The sequence below is a fragment of the Eleutherodactylus coqui genome, chromosome 4 (assembly GCF_035609145.1).
Source record: "Eleutherodactylus coqui strain aEleCoq1 chromosome 4, aEleCoq1.hap1, whole genome shotgun sequence".
NCBI classification, from domain to species: Eukaryota; Metazoa; Chordata; class Amphibia; order Anura; family Eleutherodactylidae; genus Eleutherodactylus; species Eleutherodactylus coqui.
Window position 1 is genome coordinate 99,655,804 of NC_089840.1, and position 20,975 is coordinate 99,676,778.

The window sequence follows — 20,975 nt, forward strand, 5'->3', positions numbered from 1 at the left end:
GTAGTTTTTTAAAACTATTTAAGAGACGTACAAATTTAACAACAATTATTAACATTTTGAGGAACATTTTGTTTTCCTACAGCAAGCAAAGATTGCAATGGCTCATGGGTGTCAGAATGATAGATACTCCCACAAATGACACCATTTTAAAAACTACACCCCTCAATATGTTCACTGAGGGGTGTGAGGAGCATTTTGACCTCACTGTTTCTTTTCAGAAGTTAATGCAATTTATAAAAGAAAAAATAAAATTTCATATTTTTGCAAATATGTCATTTTAAAGACTTTTTTTTCTATAGTGCACATGAAAATGAGGTTTTACACCCAAAAATGGATACCCCTGGTTGTGCTGTGTTCAGAAACATACAAATTGTTGCCCTGATCTTATGTCTGTATGCACAATGGAGCCCAAAACAAAAAGAGCAGCCAATGGCTTTCAGAACGGAAATTTAGCTTGAAGGCATTTTAGGCCCCATTGCACACTTGTAGAGCCCTTGAGCGTCCAAAAATGCTAGAGAATCTCCATAAATGAACCCCCTCATTTTGAAAACTAGACTCCTTAGCAAATTCATATAGCGGTGTACTGCATATTTTGACCCCACAGTTTTTGAATGAATCTAAGCAAGGAAAAAATTACAATTTTCATTTTTTGGAAATTGTGTCAATTTAAAAACAGTTCTTTTTGTACAGCACACATAAATGAGGACTTACTCCCTTAAATGGATACCCCAGTTTGTTCTGTATTCAGAAATATACCCATTGTGGCCCCAATCTACTTACTGGAAACATGGCTGGGCCTATAATGGAGGGAACACCAATTGGATTTCAGGGCACAACTAAATAAATTCCAGGCCCAATTGCTAACTTGTGCAGGAAAAAATATAGACTCCCTAAAAATAATCCCCCCCCCCCTAAATCTTAGATAAAAAAAAATAATGTAAACTGTTTAAGTGTAAAAACGGGTAATTACTAGAGTTGAGCGAACGTACTCTTCTGAGCTTGACGCTGTTCGAGTATTAGCATACTCGATGATGCTCGATAGTCGAGCGAGCACCATGCCGTGTTTGACCCCGCCTCAGTTCTGACCCCTTCCCGCTGTGACGTGCGTCAACGGCAGCTTGTGGCTGGCTGGGCGGAGGAGAGAGGAGGAGAGAGGAGGAGGAGGAGAGAGGAAGAGGAGGAGGAGGAGAGAGGAGGAGGAGAGAGGAGGAGGAGAGAGGAGGAGAGGAGGAGGAGAAGAGGAGAGAGGAGGAGGAGAGGAGGAGAGAGGAGGAGAGAGGAGGAGGAGAGAGGAGGAGGAGAGAGGAGGAGAGAGGAGGAGGAGAGGAGGAGAAGAGGAGGAGGAGAGAGGAGGAGAGGAGGAGGAGAGAGGAGGAGAGAGGAGGAGAGAGGGGGAGAGAGGGGGAGAGAGAGGGAGAGAGGAGGAGAGAGGAAGAGAGGGAGAGGGAGAGGGAGAGAGGGAGAGAGGGAGAGAGGGAGAGAGAAAAAAGAAGTCAGCACCCGGCGGGTCCCATACAAAAATGCTCGAGTCTCCCATTGAAGTCAATGGGGTTCGTTACTCGAATAGAGCTCTCGAATTTTACGAAAAGCTCGACTTGAATAATGAGGACCCGAGCATTGGGGTACTCGCTCATCTCTAGTAATTACAGAGTCCCAGGTTGAGATGGGCACATGGGGCAATAAAACAGTGCATGCCTCCTCCTCCACCCATGCTTGCTGCAAACCCAACACTTTTTGGGGGGGTATTTCTTGAACTCAGGCATTCAACAAGCTGCTCCTCGAAATGCAGGAAGGAGAGTGTTCCCGGGGACTTGTAAATTACGTATTACAGGTAGCGATCTGAATAATGCCAGGCTCACATGGCAATATATGGAAGCCACTTGCGGAGGCCCGCAGTGGATCCCAGCTGTGAGCTTGGCTGTGGCCTTTCATAAGTCCGCATAATGTACTGCGCATAGCTGCGTACTCACACAGGTGGCCATGCTCAGTACACCTTTTATTGTTTGTATTTCCAATGCTGTCGCTTAACATGACATGGGTACCCGCAACCATAGACTACAATGGGCTCTATATTTCGGATATCAGCAGTAAAATAGAACATGCAAGCAGTTTGCATAATTCCGACTTGCTAATGTGAGCGGAATTGTGTAATCCAATGCATTTGATTGATCCAAGTATTACCATTAATCAAACACATGCAGAATCTGCCATTTCTATCCAGTTGTGTGACAGCGGCCTAAGGTAGATCGCTACCTTTTTATCACGTTATAAGGGACCGGTCAATGAGGCCACTGGTCACTGCTTCAGGCTCTTGGTGACCTTTAGTAGCTGGAAGCAAGGAGATCTTAAATTTCATGGGCTTTTCAGCTGCTGTGCATGTGTCTGGCATATTGCCGCCGGGCACGTGCACAGAAGTCGGGGAATGTCAGTGGAGGAGGATCACATTGCGTTCAAGATGCAGAGGCCTCCTGTAAGAAGTTTCATCTTCTCTCACTGATCGCATCAGAGAGGGGAGATGAAACTTCAACTTTCTTTTAACTTTTACGTGATCACCATTATCCATTGGATAACGGCGATCACGTGACCAGACACAGCATACCGCAGCCCCCCGTGACATCTACAGGCTCTCTGCTACCTTTCGTAGCCAGGAGCAGGGAGATTTAAAATTTCCTGGGCAATCCTTTACTTCTGCTTATGTGTCTGCCATTTGGCTAGGAAAGGTCTGCGAATAAAGATCCCATTGGGGGGCAAATCCGGGGACCTTAGGAATGTAATTTCATCTTGTCTCATGGATATAATTCATAAGGGAAGATGAAACTAACTTTTTCAACTTTTTTTTACTTGCACTTTTTAACTTTATAGGATCAACATTATCCAATGGATAACGGTGATCATGTGCCCGGAACATCTCCTTGCACTCGGCTACCTCTGACAGCCAGGTGCAGGGGGATTTTAAATGTTCCCGCCCCTCTGGCCTTTTGCCAATATGGTGCACATGGCGCAGAAGCTCGCGGCAGGTCCAGATCGCCTAGGGACATCACGGAGGACAGGGGTAGGATTATTTTCTGCTGCCCTCATGGATCGGATCCATGAGGGCAGCTGAAGCATTCACTTGTTTAAACTTTTCCGTGATCACCAGTATCACGGTCCTTTCCAGCCTCCCGGCTACCTTCAGTAGCTGGGAGAATTTAAGTGTCCAGCGCTGATCTGGGCTTCTGCGCATGCATCACAATTTTTCCTTTGGCGCAAATGTGCAGAAGATGGCAGAGGGTTCTTTCCAGACCAGATCAATGCGGAACATCATGGAGGATGGGGGTGAGTAGTCTCAGTCCCTCTCATGGATGCAATCCATGAAGGGAGCTGAAAATCTAACTTTTGTTAGCTTTCTACTTACTTTTATGCAATCGGCGTTATCCATTAGATAACGCTGATTGCATGAGCGGGGGAATTTATGGCGCTTTCTGCAACCGCCCATGACAGCTCCAAGTTGTCGGTTACCTCCTGGTACTGACTGCATGCAGCTGTCCTGCACGGCTTTAATTCCCAGAGGGAGCATGTTTTCACATCCCTGGGGATTAAGGCCCACTTAGGCAGGATTTAAAAATGCAATGGCGTGGTCACTAAGGGGTTAAAATATATGAGATGATTAGATGATGCAATGACATTACATTAGTATGCCGATTATCCCCATTCTATGATCATGATAATGTTAAAATGCATACTATGCAGCCAAAATACCTGAACAAAACTGCTGACATCCTAAGATACATCTCGTTGTTAACCCAAGGGAGAATAGAGCTTGATGTTATCTGCTGAGGCAAGTATTGACCTTTCATTGATTGTAATAAGACAGACTCTTTATTGATGTAAACTCTCTTACCACACATGACCTGCAGTTCAAAAATTAACTGATAAAAGGTCATAACAGAGAGAGAGGAAGAAAGATGAATACTAAATATCAAGGACAGCTCTTATCATTAATACTTGGAGAAAAAACATCAAGCTTTAAATAGGTATTGGAACTGTTGTAGTTGAGATTGAAATATGTAATTAAATAATAATATTGTATTCAAAGAATGCTCTATTTTATTAGAAACTGAATTTTAAAGTGTTTTTTCCATTTTAGAATGTTATGACATATTTCCAGGAAATGTCAAAAATTATGATCAATGGGAAAGAGGTGGGAGGGGGTAGTATGATCCAAAAATAAAAAGGAACTAAAATCCTTTTGACTATCCCTGCAAGCTGATGCTCCCCTCCACTTGCTTTACAGCGAACTACAGCATACCCCCATTTAAGTGGAAGAGGCTGTGTCACAGTTCCCTACACCAGGATTACTGCTTACAACGTTTGAACATCTTCTTATATTCTGACTTTCTTACTTTTGCTAATGCAAATTTTGAGTAATGCAATGTGCAGTGAGGAAACACAGCTCAACTGATCTGAATAGTAGATGTGTGAACTGTGTTGAGAAACTACCCAGCATCATTAAAGGGGTTGTCTCGCGGCAGCAAGTGGGGTTATACACTTCTGTATGGTCATATTAATGCACTTTGTAATGTACATCGTGCATTAAATATGAGCCATACAGAAGTTATACACTTACCTGCTCCGTTGCTAGCGTCCCCGTCGCCATGAATCCGTCTAATTCTGATGTCTTCTTGCTTTTTTAGAAGCGCTTGCTCTGTGCGGTCTTCTTCCTGGTGAATGGGGCCACTCGTGCCGGAGAGCTGGTCCTCGTAGCTCCGCCCCGTCACGTGTGCCGATTCCAGCCAATCAGGAGGCTGGAATCGGCAATGGACCGCACAGAGCCCACGGTGCACCATGGGAGAAGACCCGCGGTGCATCGTGGGTGAAGATCCCGGTGGCCATCTTGGTGAAGTAAGAAGAAGGAAGACGTCGCAGAGCGGGGATTCGGGTAAGTAATAAATTTTTTTTTTTTAACACATCCTTTGGGGTTGTCCTGCGCCGAACAGGGGGCCTATGGAAGAAAAATAAAAACCCGTTTCGGCGCGAGACAACCCCTTTAAAGTTGCAGAGGAATTGCAACATAGTGTCTATATAGTGCAAATAAACCATATTAACTTTTATTAAAGGAGTTGTCCTAATGGTCTATCTACAGGATTGGGCATCAATAGTAGACCATTAAGAGTCTTCCGCCTGGGAACTTTGTTGGTAATTCAAAACCAGGACACTGCAGTGGGAACACAGCTGTCTGCTTGTCTCAGAAATCAGCTCAGTGCACAAGAACATTGGCCCAGCAATCAGCTTAATGCCGGGGGGGTTCCCAGTAGCAGACCCTCACTGATCTATCATCAATGGCGTATACTGCAGACAAGCCATCAATAGTTTACAATTGGAAAACCCCTTTTAAAAACTTATTAATTCCTACAACCCAATCTAGTAACCAAAAACCTCCCCTGTTCACACATTGATGATCCATCCAAGGAATATTGCAAGACTCAGAAAACGCATTTTTTATTTATTTTGTTTACAAGTGTCTATTATTTACAAAAAAATGAAAATGTTTAAGCTAATGGGAAATAAGAAATGCCTAGATTTAGTCTGAATGCATATTTTATTTTAGAAAAAAAAATGTTTTATATCACTTGTAAAGTAAAAGGAAAGCTAAAAAGTCAAATTTTCAATTAGTTTAGCATGTAAAGAGATTTTATGTTCGTATTTCCAACGAGGTATAGGATTAATGCAAAATTGACTTTGTAAAATTAATGTGCATAAACAGCTAAACATACTGTTTATTGAGAAGTTAATTCTTGGAAAAGTGGTTGCTTGACATTAACAATTCACTGAGACAGTAGGGTTCTAGTATTGTATAGATTAATTCACTGAAAAGGACCCACTAGAAAATCTAATTTTTATTATTAAAAAATAACTTTTATTTATCCTATTAAAAATTGACAAACATATATGACAACAAAAATTTTTTTTAAAAATAATGCCTCCGTTATCAATGCTGTGTTAGCAAAGAATAACAGTAATTTTGATATTTGTTATTTCTTTTGTGGAGGTATAAAAGTGTAATAGGGAACACCCTGAAATTGGTCTGTTACCCAGAGATACAAGGGTCACAGAGTAACCAGTTGGCCCAGATTCGGCCTTGACTGTATTAAGGAATAAACCGAAGGTCTCGTATAATTATTCCACTACTTTGGTGCAGTTTATTATAATTTGTTGAAACTGGTACACACGTAGTTATTCTCAAAAAAACGTGGATATTTAGGAAGATATTGCACTCCTAAGGCGCAATGATTGATATTTTTTTGCAATCGATGCGCCTTCTTTTGTTAAAACGATCGACGCGTTTCCTCGGCTCCTAATTATTTAGCCGATTCATCAGGATCAGAGTATCATGTTGTATTATTGTCCACTCAGGGATATATAACTGGGTGTTTACAAGATCGCACGAGGGGCGTGATGCTCAAATTACGATAAAGAGCAGTTAATTTTCCTAGCAATAATAGCCCACTTTGGTTACCAAGTTAGAGGCTACTTTACTGGAAAAAGAGATGTTTGCTCAGATACAGATATGCGATTGAGTCTATGATGACGTCTGATGAGTTTAGGGCGCAATCATAGAAACATGTAATGCACTGCAGTGCTGTCATGCGTGTTATGTTTGCCGTTAAAGAGGCAATTATAGATGAGTGTATATGTTTCCACCATATAGTGCTGTAAGGTTATTCAAACGCCGAGAATGAGCTGAGGTAGCTGAATGAGCTAGATAACATTGCTCATTGAAAAGTCAGCTAACCACTGTATAGCTCAAATGAAATAATTGAGGCGCTATGAATCAGCTAAGGTAGCTGAATGAGCTAGATACTATTGCTCATTAAAGGTCAGCAAACCACTATGTAGCTCATTGCAATTGTTCAAGTGTTATGCATCAGCTGAGGTAGCTGCATGAGCTAGGTGATATTGCTCATTGGGGGTCAGCTCACCACTATATAGCCCATTGAAATTATTCAAGTGCTATGAAACAAGTCATACAAGAATACCTATACTCCTAACAAAAAGATAAGAGCCTCGTGTGGCACGGAGTGTGGGCTCTCGCCTGCGACCTGGGGGTTGCGGGTTCGGTCCCCGCGTGCGTCGGGTGGCCGGCTCGGGGTTGACTCGGCCTTCCATCCTTCTGGGGTCGGTGGAGTGGGGGCCCAGCTTGGTGGGGGGTAATTGGGTAGTAGTTACCTGAAGGCGCTGCGTCTCTTTTTCCAGTAAAGTAGCCTCTAACTTGGTAACCAAAGTGGGCTATTATTGCTAGGAAAATTAACTGCTCTTTATCGTAATTTGAGCATCATGCCCCTCGTGCGATCTTGTAAACACCCAGTTATATATCCCTGAGTGGACAATAATACAACATGATACTCTGATCCTGATGAATCGGCTAAATAATTAGGAGCCGAGGAAACGCGTCGATCGTTTTAACAAAAGAAAGCGCATCGATTGCAAAAAAATATCAATCATTGCGCCTTAGGAGTGCAATATCTTCCTAAATATCCACGTTTTTTTGAGAATAACTACGTGTGTACCAGTTTCAACAAATTATAATAAACTGCACCAAAGTAGTGGAATAATTATACGAGACCTTCGGTTTATTCCTTAATACAGTCAAGGCCGAATCTGGGCCAACTGGTTACTCTGTGACCCTTGTATCTCTGGGTAACAGACCAATTTCAGGGTGTTCCCTATTACACTTTTATACCTCCACAAAAGAAATAACAAACATCAAAATTACTGTTATTCTTTGCTAACACAGCATTGATAACGGAGGCATTATTTTTTTTTTTAAATTTTGTTGTCATATATGTTTGTCAATTTTTAATAGGATAAATAAAAGTTATTTTTTAATAATAAAAATTAGATTTTCTAGTGGGTCCTTGACATTAACAAGGTTTAGCTTTTCTTTCTAGAAAAAACACCACTCTTGTCCAGGGGTATGGTGGCATTGTGAAGGATCAGCACTATACAGCCACCACTAACATTTAACATTTTTGATAAAGAAAATAAATCACATTTAAATTTAATTAAATTGTAAAATATACAATGTATCAGAACTAGAGATGAGCGAGCATACTCGTTAAGGCAAAATACTCGAGCGAGTATTGCCATTTTCGAGTACATGCCCGACCTGCTAAAAGATTCCGGGGCCAGCGGGGGGCAGGAGTGGCGGGGGAGAGCGGAAGGGAAAGGGGGGGAGGGAGATATCTCTCTCTCCCTTTCCCCCTAGCTCCCCCATGCTCACTCCCACAACTCACCGCTCACCCCCGCCGCCCCCCGAATCTTTTCTCACGAGCGGGCATGTACTCAAAAATGGCAATACTCGCTCGAGTATTTTGCCTTAAGGAGTATGCTCGCTCATCTCTAATCAGAACTCAAAACTGGGATGAGACACTGCATAAAGATCCATCTTTGATGTTGCATTGGATTGAACTCTGGACCCAGAGATCCAGTTGTCTACCATAGAAAAGTCATATTTGCTACCAATAATAGGTAAACTAGCAGAACTTCCCTTTAGAGTGATTTTATGAACAAAAAAAGAACTTTCAACAAAGTTTCTATTAGAGATATATAACTAAATTATTGTCCTGTCTGACTATTGAGTGAACAATCAATATTTTCCTTTCAAAATACGTCTGTTATTGTATTTTCTGAACTAGATCTGCATGTTTGAGTGAGATACAGTAGCCGAATACATTATATCTTCTGCTTGTTAGGATATCTCATTAAAGGGGTTGTCCCGCGGCAGCAAGTGGGTCTATACACTTCTGTATGGCCATATTAATGCACTTTGTAATGTACATTGTGCATTAATTATGAGCCATACAGAAGTTATAAAAAGTTTTTTACTTACCTGCTCCGTTGCTAGCGTCCTCGTTCCCATGGAGCCGACTAATTTTCGCCCTCCGATGGCCAAATTAGCCGCGCTTGCGCAGTCCGGGTCTTCTGCTCTCTTCAATGGAGCCGCTCGTGCAGAATGCCGGCTCCGTGTAGCTCCGCCCCGTCACGTGCCGATTCCAGCCAATCAGGAGGCTGGAATCGGCAATGGACCGCACAGAAGAGCTGCGGTCCACGGAGGAAGAGGATCCCGGTGGCCATCTTCACCGGTAAGTATAGAAGTCACCGGAGCGCGGGGATTCAGGTAAGCGCTCCGGTAAGCTTTCTTTAGGTCCCTGCATCGGGGTTGTCTCGTGCCGACCGGGGGGGGGGGTTGAAAAAAAAAAAAAACGTTTCGGCGCGGGACAACCCCTTTAAGTAAGAGAATATAGAAAATTATGCATTCAAACCTCCTTATGAGATCCCTGGAGTAGCAAAAGCATAAATGTTTGTGGTAGCTTGTAACTCCTTGGACTATAGAAGAAGGCTCTTAGGAGTTTACTATCCATCACAACCCATGTCTATCTGAAGACAGATTGCTCTCAGCAAAAGGGCTTCTACTGTTGATTAAGTGTAGGCTGTGAGTGTTTCAGTAGTGCTTAGTTGTGCTTAACAAATTGACAATACGCTGGTAGATTTTTAAAAATATACCATAAAAATGTGTAGTAATAATAATGAGAAGTTATTAGTAGAAGCGTTTTTATAAAAGAAAGTATACAAGATTTTTAAAAATGTATTAGTGACCAAATAACTGCATAACGCGGCTTTCAGACTCAGTATTTTAGCCATCTTTTGCAGACTATAATACAGAGCTAATGGAAATCTATGCATCTATTCACATGGCCGTATTTTTCAAAGCCATTTTTTATGTATCATATTCATAACCTATTTTTGTCCATTTTGTTTCTGTATTGGTATTTTCTATTTCCCAAAAACAAACCTGTATTTGCCAAGTAAAAATTTAGGAAAGTACGAAGGCAAATATAGTTTAAAAAGTGTATTAAATACTTATGACATGCGGTTATAATACTATCTGTAACACATCTGTAATACAGAAACAGTATAAATTACTAATGTGTATTAATACGCTTGTCTGAAAGCGACCTAGAAGAAACAAAACCCCATTACTCATGTATTAAATGGCCTGCTACTCCAGGGCAATTACTCCAGTCTCCTTAGCTCCAATCTCAGAGGCTCCTGTAGCAAATCGCATCGTGTTCATCATTCACATGTTTGTTGCAGCCAATCATTAACCCAGCTGTCACATACTCTTCATGCACACATGATCACTGGGGTCAGTGATTACTGCAGCAGTCATGATGAATGGCATGTGACCACTTAAGGAGCTTTATTGTAGGTTTATTTGATTTCTGCCTCTTTTTGCCCCCTTGCTTTCCTCTTAATTTGGGAAAGAAAAATATCAAAATGGGTTTTAATAGCATTTTTGTTCTAGTTTTTGGGTATGGGTTATATCCAAAATATTTTGGTGGGTTAATTGATATTAGAGAAGAAACTGAAATGTTCATTTCAGGAGTTGCTCATCATGACTGACTGGGATCTAAAATCAAATCTGTCGAAGAACATCATCTATATGGAGTTTTTATGTTCTATTTAGGTTTACTTTTCTCCTTCTCCTTCTCTGAAAAAGAAAGAACAAGTGTGGTGGTTCCGTTTTTAGCACTGCTATCCTGAAAATGCTGGAGTTCCAATTTCAAATCTAACCAAAGGCAACATTTGTATGGAGGTTATCAATGTCCACGCAAATGTTGTTCTTGATGAGGTTTTAATCAAGGACCCCAGAACTGCAAGATAACAGTACTAATATTGAGCCACATTCATTGAAGAGCCACCACCTGTATTCCCATGCAATTAGGCTGCATTAGGAACCTTCTGGAGACTAAATTAGTGAACCCAATTTTTACTCCCAATCACTTTAATGATAATCAGGATCAGGTCATTTTGATTCTCATTTATTTTTTGGAAATCAGGCAGATCACTCACTCCTGACCCAATTATTCTAATAATAACTCATCAATATTAATTTCAGCTTTGGAATTGTTTATAGTAATAGGACATGATTCTCAATCTTCTGAAACTGTGAAAGTTGAACAATTGCATATGTCAGCAGTATTGTTGGAAAGGAAAGCAGTGAATAGAGAAAAGGGTTAACATACATAGTAAAATTGGTTGGGCTATTGGTGTTGTCTTGTCATTATTACTGGTACCATATGCTCACTGTTTAGGAGAGTAGAATTAGACTATTGCATTAATCTTGCAAAAGATATAGGAAAAAGAGTGTTGGAAGGAGGTTGCTGTAATTGAGAACCCCTCATCATGATGATTATCCTGAGTGTGAAAAAAGACTTGTGGTTCACACACCCCTACCTCCTCCCCTTTTTTTAGTATACATCCTAGTTATCAATTACCGCTTAGTTTATGACAAATACTTATGTCATTTTAATTGGGCTAGAAAACTGATTTTATGGGTGAGCATTCTGTGATCTTAGTCCAAACTGGCCTCTATTTTTCTTTCTGACTACCGCTTGGTCAGTTTATAAATTGCTTGAGGTCCTTGCTTAGCAAGGCTTTATCTGCTCCTTTCCTGTTTGTACAGTATCTGCGTAGTCCTGTTCATAGTTCATCTTGCTTCTTTGGCTTTCTTGTTTCTGGGTCCTACAGTTCAGGTAGTGTTTGAAACTACAGATAATTCAAGGCTACTCAGGGACAGTGGTGTCTGCAGTTAGGGTCACTGTCAGAAATAACTTAAGGAGGGGACTTGGGGAGAGCTAATGTTATGGCTATATCATCATTCTATTCTTGTCATCCATTAGCAAGTTACTAGTCTTGCATTTGCCTTTTATACTTGTGTTAATACATGCTTTGCATATTTGCTCTTGCCACTATTTGGCTCTCCTGTAAGTTCTGGGGGTATCCAAGTACTGGAATGCCTCATTAGTACCCATAAAAGGGGGCTTCTATAGGTATAGGCAAGTTCTTCAGCCTGGTGTCCAGCCAGTGTTGTTACATCTATTACCATTGATTATAAAAAATTAGCTCAAGCAAATTGCTAACCAGGCAGGACCAATGGGAGCAGTCCCAATAAATCAGAAATGCTGAAAATTGTGGCACCTTTCAGCATATCCACTATAGGTGATCATAAAATTCTGCTAAATCCACTATATAGCACTTTGTGTATACAGTCCTCCAAATGAAGCACTTCTTTTATTTTACTTGCACAAGTGTTCATCTGAGATATACAACTGGAGGATTTTCTGACATGTACCTTTTATGGAAGACTTCGGTGTATGCCACTGTATAGGAATCATATAATAAAGATATAAGGTTTCAAATACGGTGGGCATGGAGCCTAACCTACAGTATCTTTTTAACAGTCATTATAACATTCTAATTAGATAGTGCCCTTAAAGGATCTTTTTCCTCAAGAACATCGCCATCATGCCTTTTCCTGAACACGACTAGCCTGTCACTACGTTTTTTAAAGAACTCAATGGGAAGCAAGGGAAAGGGGGTGACAATGGGAGGCCACATTTATTTCACCTCTGCAAATACGAGCCTATCCTCAAAAAGGTACTGGCGTCATAATCTGACATTACCCGAACTGCATTGAAGTCCATTGCAATCCACCTACTGCACGAGTAGCTATTTTAGTTGTAGCCACCACAGTGAACACGCGACCATTAGTTCCTCTACTCAGGCTACCTCTGCCCCTTCTGCTCACTGCACCATGGGTGATGAAGAAATGAGAAGAAAGAACAGGATTTAAAAAACAATCAGACAAAAAAGAAAAAAAATCATTCTCCCCATATTCCCCCTCAATAAATGTATAATAAATTATTCTTGTAATTTAAACCACATGGAAATCTAGTGTGTAACTAACTCAAAGATCCACAAAGCTTCTCTGTATAACAGCTTATTTTTATTGCCTCCACATTTGGGGTTAAAATCCCTTTCATTGCCATAGTGTCGGAGGTAGGTAAGATCACAATTATACTGGGAGATAAAGTGCCTAGTAGCTTCTGATACATGTTTAGCTTCCCCTTTATTTATGCCAGGAATGTGTTCAAGAACTCTATGTTTTAATTGTCTGGTGGTGCACCCCACATACTGGATCTGGTACGTCAGCATTCAGTATGTTAGTGCAAACAAGATTTGCTACATGATATGCTTCTGGGGTCCAAATTGGTTAGCGGTATATACGGGCCCAGAAACAAGGTCAAACCACACAGCTAGGAATGTGGTCCAAAGTTATCTATTTAATAATTGACAGGCAGCAGTTTTTATAGGGGCATATGCTTCAATTCTATTATTATTCATTTATTACCATTGGTCAAAGAAACAAACATAATATGAATATGCAAGAAAAGGAATTTAAGATCTAAGACGCCAAGCAAAACGCACACAGGTGCAGAAACAATCATATGCGATTAACTTCTTAGAATACAAAACTACAGTGAGTATAAACAATAAACTGTTTAAAATGTAATTGGAGAACAGGGCACAATGACCCGAGACATTAAAGGGGTTTTCCCGCGCCGAAAGATAAAAAAAATTTTTGCCCAGTCCCCCAGTACCTGTAAAGGAAAACCGCTGCCATGTGTTATTAAAAAAAAATTCCCTTACCTGAATCCCCGTTCAGCAACTTTAAAAAATCTTCTGTCCAAGATGGCTGCCGCTGGTCTTCTCCCACAGTGCACCGCGGGTCTTCTCCCATGGTGCACCGTGGATGTTCTTCTACTGTCTGCGCTCCACTGCCGATTCCAGCCACCTCATTGGCTGATCGGCACCATGTGACGGGGGTGGGGCTACGCGATGACACTGAGAAGGGGGAGGAGCCAGGACGCAGCTCGTGAGCCCGAACCATCAAGGAGGACAATCCTCTGGGAGCAAGCGTGACTGTACCTGCGACCAGAGAAGAAGTTTGTTCATCGCCATGGAGACGGGGATGCCAACACTGGGAGGGGGTAAGTATATAACTTCTGTATGGCCAATATTTAATGCACGATGTATATTACAAAGTGCATTAATATGGCCATACAGAAGTGTATAACTGCACTTGCTGTTGCGGGACAACCCCTTTAAGTTTAGAGCCTTAGAATGTTCTAATCATCGAGGTCCTTTTTATTCTTCAATAATTTTGAGCAAATCTTGTTAAACACACAAAGCACTCACACAAACTATATCATACAAAATGAAAGGAGCATACTACAAGACGGACAAGGGAAAATGGGGTTATGTTCATTTCTCTAACAAATGATATATAACATATTCGCTGTTGCAATTTGTTATAATTAATATTTTAAAAAGCATGTGCCTTCCACATTGGTAAATATGTTCAGTGTGAATGTGAACCTGCATTCTTTGTAAATATTCCTTCCACACTTAAAATTCCCACTATTATGCAACGTTATTTTTTCTCTTATTATGTATGAACACCTTCCTCAATGATCTTTTTGAGTTCAATTTGAAAATATTCCTCTGGATTATTGGCTAATTTTCTATAAATTCTGTTGTCCTCCAGGATTTCTAATGTCAAGTCTCTATATAGATTTTTATCTAACACTACAATGGCACCTCCTTTGTCTGCTTTCCTTATAATAATATTACTTTTGTTTTTTAATTGAAATAAAGCCAAGCTTTGTTGATATGAGAGATTATGTTGTAGTTCTATGCTTCTAGTAGTGTCATAATTTAATGATGTCTCTTTCTACAGCTGACTGAAAATTATCAATAGCTTCTACCCTTGAACGAATAGGAAAATATAGTGTATTGTGTGTGGGGAAATCAACAGTCTGTATACTCTCCAATCTGCACTGAAGGATTGCTCACTCTAGTTGTAATAAATTCAGTAGAGCAACTTGGAATGTCAAACCCAAAAGTTATTTTTTATCCTCCAATCCCGCACTCTCAACCAGGTGATTACGTTCACCTATTTCTTGTCAAAAGGCATGCACAAGTGGTGCTATACTTATCCTTGTGTATCTTTGTATCAGCATATTAGTAAGTATGGCTGCTGACAGTGATTTTTCATTCTTGCTTTCTTCCCCTTTCAGAAAACCCATTGATCGATAGGCCTGAAAAGTCCCAGTTTTGTTTTATCACTTCCCAGAAGAGAACCCCTAAACTTCTATGGCTTATTTATATGGTTTTTAACATATTGGAGATTGTCAGAAAGCCAGGGAAAGCAGAAGTCGGGAGTCCCTGCAATGTAGCCTGCAACCCCTGTCCCTGCCTACTTGTCCCCCTGGGCTAGGCCCCAGGGTGGCAGCTGGGCAACGGTCCCAACTCTGAGCTAGGGAAAATGACACAGGACACCACAGTCCCTGGACACAGAGAACAAGAATACAGACAGACAAACAACCAGAGCATAGTACCAAGGGAAAATAACAAACCAGTCCAGGAGCAAGCCAAAGGTCCAAAGCACATAAGTCAGTCCAAGAAGTGCAATACAGGCAAGGAAAGAACGGAGTCAGGTCTGGGGAAAAGCCGAGGTCAAAACCACTAAGAGTCAGAAATAGCAGGGAAACGCTGGTGAGTGATAGGAAGCCTAATCAAACACTGGTAGTGTCTGGAAGGAACTGAGGGGTTTAAATGCTGTCAGAGCTCCCGCCCCAGCAGCTGATTAGGGCGGAGAGTCAGACAGAAGCAGCAATCCCAGAGTGCTGGGAGAACCGCCCCCAGCACTAACAGAACAAACTGAGACAGAGGAGGTGCCGTCGGCTGTCATAGCAACAGGAACATGGCGCCGGGCAGCAGTCGCCATGACCCAAGTATCCCTGCAGCGTATAAGAGCCGCTCGGCCAGGAGTAGTAACCAGTGCCGGGGTTCCTCTGCCCCGCACACGACCCGCAGGAGCGACAGTGTGGGCACGGCGACCCCGAGGGCTACCAATCCTGACAGATGACTTGTTACGCTTTTGGGTCAGTAGAGATGTATGTCTTGGAGTTCAAACATGAAGACCTTCAGCATTTAGTATATTCCTTAACGTACTAATGTAAACCTCACTGGGACCTACCATGAAAGTCTAGGCTGATGGTAAAAAGAAGTTCTTTGAAACCATGATAGAACAAAAGTAGATAATATTTTGGTTACCTTGGGAGGTGGTGAGTTCTCCTTCAATGGAAGTGTTCAAACAAAGGCTGAATAAATATCTGTCTGGGATGATTTAGTGAATCCTGCACTGAGCAGGGGGTTGGACCAAATTACCCTGGAGGTCCCTTCCAACTCTACTGTTCTATGAAGTGGTCATTCAGTTCATTTCAAGTTTGTCTAGAAATTATTAAACCTACTGTGAACCTGAACAGACCCAGAGCCGAGCATACTGCAATTGAATAACCCTGGTCTGCGCCGTAATTCTTGCGCATAAGGGTCTAGTTCTCTTGGAGTTTCTCCTATTTGAACCATCTCGTCATGCGCTAAGCGCTATATTGTAATCACAGAGGGGCGAATTTTTGTTAGGAAGAGGTTCCCTACCTAAAATACTCTGCGGGGGGCATTATACTTACAGGCGCCCTACAGCAGATAGAGCCTTCCTCCTACCTCCTATGTGATACAAATAAAAAATAGAGGACATAACATTAGTAGTCCTTTATCAATATTGATTTTTCTAGCCTCCATAAGTTTCCTGAGATAAGGAAGAGGCGACCTTTGTGTTTTTGTGTGGTTGTTTTGTTTGTCCATGCGATACACATGTGTGTGAGCCCATTCATGTTTTTAAGTTAAATTTCCATTAAAGTATATACATTTTAGTCTATAACTGTGATAATGAACAGACCCAGTATTAGCAATGGACAGGCATGGCCAAATGCCATGACGCACTGGGCTTCTGAAGTCTAAGACATCTGGGTAAACGATAAGGCCTGTGCTTCTCATCCTTATGGTGTAGTGCACAGGGGCCCACTGTAACTCTGACACTAGTCCACAAATACCCAGATCAAGCTTTAGACTAGAATGTCTAATATTTGTAACAAATATCATAACAGTAATGTAAAGTAGTTATACACATTTATAAATAGTGTATATACGTGTAGTTTTAACAACATTTTATCATTCTACCTGCAACATCCAACATGCTGAAATCCACTTAAGAAATCAAATAGAGAATGCCTGCAATTGTTTTCTTCCTTTTAATAATTACTAGAGATGAGCGAACACCAAAATGTTCGGGTGTTCGTTATTCGTAACGAACTTCCCGTGATGCTCGAGGGTTCGTTTCGAACAACGAACCCCATTGAAGTCAATGGGCGACCAGAACATTTTTGTATTTCGCCGATGCTCGCTAAGGTTTTCATGTGTGAAAATCTGGGCAATTCAGGAAAGTGATGGGAATGACACAGTGACGGATAGGGCAGGCGAGGGGCTACATGTTGGGCTGCATCCTAAGTTCACAGGTCCCACTATTAAGCCACAATAGCGGCAAGAGTGGGCCCCCCCCTCCCAACAACTTTTACTTCTGAAAAGCGCTCATTAGCATGGCATACCTTTGCTAAGCACCACACTACCTCCAACAAAGCACAATCACTGCCTGCATGACACTCCACTGACACTTCTCCTGGGTTACATGCTGACCAACCGCCCCCCCTCCCCCCCACAGCGCACACCAAAGTGTCCCTGGGCAGCCTTCAGCTGCCCTCATGCCACACCACGCTCATGTCTATTTAGAATTGCGTCTGCCATGACGAGGGACCGCAGGCACACACTGCAGAGGTTGGCACGGCTAGGCAGCGACCCTCTTTAAAAGTGGCGGAGCGATAGCCCACAATGCTGTACAGAAGCAATGAGAAATAGAATCCTGTGCCACCGCCATCAGGAGCTGCACACGTGGGCATAGCAATGGGGAACCTATGTGCCACACACTATTCATTCTGTCAAGGTGTCTGCATGCCCCAGTCAGACCGGGCTTTTTAATTCATAGACACAGGCAGGTACAACTCCCTATTGTGAAGTCCCTGTCGACCCACAGCATGGGTGGCTCCCTGGAACCCACCGGCGGTACACAGAAATATCCCATTGCATTGCCCAACACAGCTGAGGTAGTAATGTCGTGCTTAATGCAGGTGGGCTTCGGCCCACACTGCATGCCCCAGTCTGACTGGGGTTCTTTATAAGTGTACAGATGTAGTAAAAACTCCGTGTGCACCTACAGCATGGGTGGGTGCCAGGAAGCCACCGGCGGTACATAGAAATATCCCATTGCATTGCCCAACACAGCTGAGGTAGTAATGTTGTGCTTAACCCTTTCCAATCCAATTTGTATATGGTTTTCCTAGGGGGCTTACTCTTTTTCTGCCGTTATACAACGGCGCTATATGCTGGCTAAAGCCAGTACTGCATGAGCTGACACGTAGGATAGGCTCCGACAGCAGAGAGGCTGGCAATATACAGTAAGAGAACCCCGACGGACGTCTACCAACAACGGAGCTGTACAGCCTTAAACCCTAATGTCTTCACAGGTCACACAGTGGACTGGAAAGGGTTAATGCAGGTGGGTTTCGGCCCACACTGCATGCCCCAGTCAGACTGGGTTTCTTTATAAGTGGAAACAGATGCATTTATAATTCCCTGTGGACCCACTGCCTGGGTGGGTGCCAGGAAGCCACCGGCGGTGCATAGAAATATCCCATTGCATTGCCCAACACAGCTGAGGTAGTAATGTTGTGCGTAATACAGGTGGGCTTCGGCCCACACTGCATGCCCCAGTCAGACTGGGGTTCTTTACAAGTGGACACATGTAGGTTAAACTCCCTGTGGACCCACTGCCTGGGTGGGTGCCAGGAAGCCACCGGCGGTACATAGAAATATCCCATTGCATTGCCCAACACAGCTGAGGTAGTAATGTTGTGCGTAATACAGGTGGGCTTCGGCCCACACTGCATGCCCCAGTCAGACTGGGGTTCTTTAGAAGTGTACAGATGTATTAAAAACTCCGTGTGCACCTACAGCATGGGTGGCTCCCTGGAACCCACCGGCGGTACACAAAAATATCCCATTGCATTGCCCAACACAGCTGAGGTTACGTCAGCTGTAATGCAGGTGGGCTAAAAATTAATTTGATTACACTGTAGGCGAGGGCCCACAAAAATTGCTGTATCAACAGTACTAATGTACATCCCAAAAATTGGCCATGGCCAGCCAAGAGGGCAGGTGAAACACATTAATCGCTTTGGTTAATGTGGCTTAAGTGGTAACTAGGCCTGGAGGCAGCCCAGTGTAACGAAAAATTGGTTCAAGTTAAAGTTCCAATGCTTTTAAGCGCATTGAAACTTTTAAAAATTGTTCTGAAAAATTATTTGACTGAGCCTTGTGGCCCTAAGAAAAATTGCCCGTTCAGCGTGATTACGTGAGGTTTCAGGAGGAGGAGCAGGAGGAGGAGGAGGAGGAATATTAGACACAGATTGATGAAGCAGAAATGTCCCCGTTTTGGATGGTGAGAGAGAACGTAGCTTCCATCCGCGGGTGCAGCCTACGTATTGCTTACGTATCGCTGCTGTCCGCTGGTGGAGAACAGAAGTCTGGGGAAATCCAGCCTTTGTTCATCTTGATGAGTGTTAGCCTGTCGGCACTGTCGGTTGACAAGCGGCTACGCTTATCTGTGATGATTCCCCCAGCCGCACTAAACACCCTTTCCGACAAGACGCTAGCCGCAGGACAAGCAAGCACCTCCAGGGCATACAGCGCGAGTTCAGGCCACGTGTCCAGCTTCGACACCCAGTAGTTGTAGGGGGCAGAGGCGTCACCAAGGATGGTCGTGCGATCCGCTACGTACTCCCTCACCATCCTTTTACAGTGCTCCCGCCGACTCAGCCGTGACTGGGGAGCGGTGACACAGTCTTGGTGGGGAGCCATAAAGCTGGCCAGGCCCTTAAAGACTGTTGCACTGCATGGGATGTACATGCTGCTCGATCTACGCACATCCCCTGCTACCTTGCCCTCGGTACTGCGCCTTCTGCCACTAGCGCTGTCGGCTGGGAATTTTACCATCAGCTTGTCCGCAAGGGTCCTGTGGTATAGCAACACTCTCGAACCCCTTTCCTCTTCGGGAATCAGAGTGGGCAGGTTCTCCTTATACCGTGGATCGAGCAGTGTGTACACCCAGTAATCCGTCGTGGCCAGAATGCGTGCAACGCGAGGGTCACGAGAAAGGCATCCTAACATGAAGTCAGCCATGTGTGCCAGGGTACCAGTACGCAACACATGGCTGTCCTCACTAGGAAGATCACTTTCAGGATCCTCCTCCTCCTCCTCCTCAGGCCATACACGCTGAAAGGATGACAGGCAATCAGCCGGTGTACCGTCAGCAGCGGCCCAAGCTGTCTCTTCCCCCTCCTCCTCATCCTCCTCATGCTCCTCCTCCTCCTCCTGTACGCGCTGAGAAATAGACAGGAGGGTGCCCTGACTATCCAGCGGCATACTGTCTTCCCCCGCCCCCGTTTCCGAGCGCAAAGCAGCTGCCTTTATGGTTTGCAGGGAATTTCTCAAGATGCATAGCAGAGGAATGGTGACGCTAATGATTGTAGCATCGCCGCTCACCACCTGGGTAGACTCCTCAAAATTACCAAGGACATGGCAGATGTCTGCCAACCAGGCCCACTCTTCTGAAAGGAATTGAGGAGGCTGACTCCCACTGCGCCGCCCATGTTGGAGTTGGTATTCGACTATAGCTCTCCGTTGTTCATAGAGCCTGGCCAACATGTGGAGCGTAGAGTTCCACCGTGTGGGCACGTCGCACAGCAGTCGGTGCACTGGCAGCTTAAAGTGATGTTGCAGGGTGCGCAGGGTGGCAGCGTCCGTGTGGGACTTGCGGAAATGTGCGCAGAGCCGGCGCGCCTTTACGAGCAGGTCTGACAAGCGTGGGTAGCTTTTCAGAAAGCGCTGAACCACCAAATTAAAGACGTGGGCCAGGCATGGCACGTGCGTGAGGCTGCCGAGCTGCAGAGCCGCCACCAGGTTACGGCCGTTGTCACACACGACCATGCCCGGTCGGAGGCTCAGCGGCGCAAGCCAGCGGTCGGTCTGCTGTGTCAGACCCTGCAGCAGTTCGTGGGCCGTGTGCCTCTTATCGCCTA